Source organism: Oncorhynchus tshawytscha, linkage group LG31 (assembly GCF_018296145.1).
Source record: "Oncorhynchus tshawytscha isolate Ot180627B linkage group LG31, Otsh_v2.0, whole genome shotgun sequence".
Lineage (NCBI taxonomy): Eukaryota > Metazoa > Chordata > Actinopteri > Salmoniformes > Salmonidae > Oncorhynchus > Oncorhynchus tshawytscha.
This window is the reverse complement of record NC_056459.1, coordinates 33222783-33226920: the sequence shown is the minus strand read 5'-3', so window position 1 is coordinate 33226920 and position 4138 is coordinate 33222783.

The window sequence follows — 4138 nt, the reverse complement described above, 5'->3', positions numbered from 1 at the left end:
TACTGGCCTTCCAGGGATAGAATATGAAGCAGCCCACCCTGTCTCCACCCCTGTCTGGGTCTCTACCTCCACCCGTCTCCATTGGGTTCTCTTCTCTCTGTGGGTGATTTTTTATTTTTATTTTATTTCACCGTTATTTAACCAGGTAGGCCAGTTGAGAACAAGTTCTCATTTGCAACTGCGACCTGGCCAAGATAAAGCATAGCAGTGTGAGCAGACAACACAGAGTTACACATGGAATAAACAATTAACAAGTCAATAACACAGTAGAAAACAAAGGGGGAGTCTATATACAATGTGTGCAAAAGGCATGAGGAGGTAGGTGAATAATTACAATTTTGCAGATTAACACTGGAGTGATAAATGATCAGATGGTCATGTACAGGTAGAGATATTGGTGTGCAAAAGAGCAAGTAAATAAATAAAAACAGTATGGGGATGAGGTAGGTGAAAATGGGTGGGCTATTTACCAATAGACTATGTACAGCAGCAGTGATCGGTTAGCTGCTCAGATAGCTGATGTTTGAAGTTGGTGAGGAGATAAAAGTCTCCAACTTCAGCGATTTTTGCAATTCGTTCCAGTCACAGGCAGCAGAGTACTGGAACGAAAGGTGGCCAAATGAGGTGTTGGCTTTAGGGATGATCAGTGAGATACACCTGCTGGAGCGCGTGCTACGGATGGGTGTAGCCATCGTGACCAGTGAACTGAGATAAGGCGGAGCTTTACCTAGCATGGACTTGTAGATGACCTGGAGCCAGTGGGTCTGGCGACGAATATGTAACGAGGGCCAGCCGACCAGAGCATACAGGTCGCAGTGGTGGGTGGTGTAAGGTGCTTTAGTGACAAAACGGATGGCACTGTGATAGACTGCATCCAGTTTGCTGAGTAGAGTGTTGGAAGCCATTTTGTAGATGACATCGCCGAAGTCGAGGATCGGAAGGATAGTCAGTTTTACTAGGGTAAGCTTGGCGGCGTGAGTGAAGGAGGCTTTGTTGCGGAATAGAAAGCCGACTCTTGATTTGATTTTCGATTGGAGATGTTTGATATGAGTCTGGAAGGAGAGTTTGCAGTCTAGCCAGACACCTAGGTACTTATAGATGTCCACATATTCAAGGTCGGAACCATCCAGGGTGGTGATGCTAGTCGGGCATGCGGGTGCAGGCAGCGATCGGTTGAAAAGCATGCATTTGGTTTTACTAGCGTTTAAGAGCAGTTGGAGGCCACGGAAGGAGTGTTGTATGGCATTGAAGCTTGTTTGGAGGTTAGATAGCACAGTGTCCAATGACGGGCCGAAAGTATATAGAATGGTGTCGTACCTCGTACCTTGAGTGTTGCTGAGGTGCACCCGTGACCGGCTCGGAAACCAGATTGCACAGCGGAGAAGGTACGGTGGGATTCGAGATGGTCAGTGACCTGTTTGACTTGGCTTTCGAAGACCTTAGATAGGCAGGGCAGGATGGATATAGGTCTGTAACAGTTTGGGTCCAGGGTGTCTCCCCCTTTGAAGAGGGGGATGACTGCGGCAGCTTTCAATCCTTGGGGATCTCAGACGATATGAAAGAGAGGTTGAACAGGCTGGTAATAGGGGTTGCGACAATGGCGGCGGAAAGTTTCAGAAATAGGGGTCCAGATTGTCAAGCCCAGCTGATTTGTACGGGTCCAGGTTTTGCAGCTCTTTCAGAACATCTGCTATCTGGATTTGGGTAAAGGAGAACCTGGAGAGGCTTGGGCGAGGAGCTGCCGGGGGCAGAGCTGTTGGCCGAGGTTGGAGTAGCCAGGCGGAAGGCATGGCCAGCCGTTGAGAAATGCTTATTGAAGTTTTCGATAATCATGGATTTATCGGTGGTGACAGTGTTACCTGGCCTCAGTGCAGTGGGCAGCTGGGAGGAGGTGCTCTTGTTCTCCATGGACTTCACAGTGTCCCAGAACTTTTTGGAGTTGGAGCTACAGGATGCAAACTTCTGCCTGAAGAAGCTGGCCTTAGCTTTCCTGACTGGCCTTCTGGGGATAGAATATGAAGCAGCCCATACCCCTGTCTCCACCCCTGTCTCCATCTCTACCTCCACCCGTCTCCATTGGTTCTCTTCTCTCTGTGGGTGATACTGGCCTTCCAGGGATAGCAGATGAAGGAGCAGCAGACTCTGATACTGGCCTTCCAGGGATAGAGGATGATGTTTGAGCTAGCTACATTTCATTACACCTGCCTAATGCCTATATATAGGTATAGGAAGTACTGGCCAGTATTTCTTTGTCTTCTTTCTTCCCTTCGTGAAAGGACATTGAAGGTGACAGCTATTTGGGACGTAAAAATAAAAATGATATGGGGTGGCAGGATAGCCTAGTGCTGGACCCATGATAGTGGGAGTGTAGGGGCGGCAGGGTAGCCTAGTGGCAGTGTAGGGACGGCAGGTAGCCTAGTGGTTAGTGCTGTGACTAGTAACGGCAGGGTAGCCTAGTGGTTAGAGCGTTGGACAAGATCAAGATCGAATCCCCGAGCTGACAAGATACAAATCTGTCGTTCTGCCCCTGAACAGGCAGTTAACCCACTGTTCCTAGGCCGTCATTGAAAATAAGAATTTGTTCTTAACTGACTTGCCAAGTTAAATAAAGGTAAAAAAATAAAATGATTGCTTTGCATTTGAATGTTATTTTTGCTAGATGTTAGGCTCACAGGAAAATAATCAATGCAAGAAGACTCAATACGAGAAGAATGCAAGGTTTAATAATAATAAATAAATAAAATACGTTTGGGGGGGGTTATATTTGTACTATTTCATTGATGTACTTGTATTATATACATGTGTAAATTTTTGATTTTTAAAAATATTTTTATGTCCCAAATCCTCCTGAGACACTTTCGGAGACCTGGGTCACAGTCAGCCATTCTCAACGCCAACCCTGGAGCAATTAGGGTTCAGGGCCTTGCTCAAGAGCACATCGGCAGATTCTTCACCATGTCGGATTCAAACTAGCAACCTTTCAGTTAATGCCCCAATGCGCTAACCGCTAGGCTACCTGTTATATTCTTATTCCAGGGTGGTGCCAGGTTTCCTCCAGACCTGACGCTTGGCATTCAGGCCAAAGAGTTCAATATTGGTTTCATCAGACCAGAGTTTTTGTTTCTCATGGTATGAGAGTCCTTTAGGTGCCTTTTGGCAAACTCCAGCGGGCTGTCATGTGCCTTTTACTGAGGAGTGGCTTCCGTCTGGCCACTCCACCATAAAGGTCTGATTGGTGGAGTGCTGCAGAGATGGTTGTCCTTCTGGAATGTTCTCCCATCTCCAAAGAGGAACTCTGGAGCTCTGTCAGTGATCATCGACTGCTCGGTCTGGCTGGGCGGCCAGCTCTAGGAAGAGTATTAGTGGTTCCATTTTAAGAATGATGGAGTCCAGGAGGACCTTCAATGCTGCAGAAATATTTTGGTACCCTTCCCCAGATCTGTGCCTCAACACAATCCTGTCTCTGAGCTCTATGGACAGTTCCTTCAACCTCATGGTAAGGTTTTTGCTCTGACATGCACTGTCAACTGTAGGACCTTATATAGACAGTTGTGTGCCTTTCCAAATCATGTCCAATCAATTGAATTTACCACAGTTGGACTCCAATAAAGTTGTAGAAACATTTCAAGGATGATCAATGGAAACAGGATGCACCTGAGCTCATTTTGAGGGTCTGAAAACGTAGTTATTTCTGTTTTTTATTTGTAATAAATTTGCAAAAATGTCCCAAAAAAAATATCACTTTGTCATAATGGGTTATTCATGTATAGATTAAGAAACATTTTCATTTAAGCAATTTTCGAATAAGGCTGTTACGTAACAAAATGCGGAACAAAGCCAATGGGTCTGAATACTTCCCGAATGCACTGTTTATATATGGTGCTTACCTGACATGATCGAGTTTGACGTTCAGCAGACAAGTAAGCACAATGTATCGCTTTGTGTGTCGAAAATCCTCACCCATTGGTCAAACACACTGACGCAATTACGTATAGGGAGACTGATATGACGCTGACCAATAGCATACCATATTCAAATATCGTTTAAAACATTCCCGGAAATCCGAGTTTCGCGGGAGGGCCCTTCGCGGGTAAACTGCATCCCCTTATTCATTGTCAGCTTCCTGGAGCCATTTTTA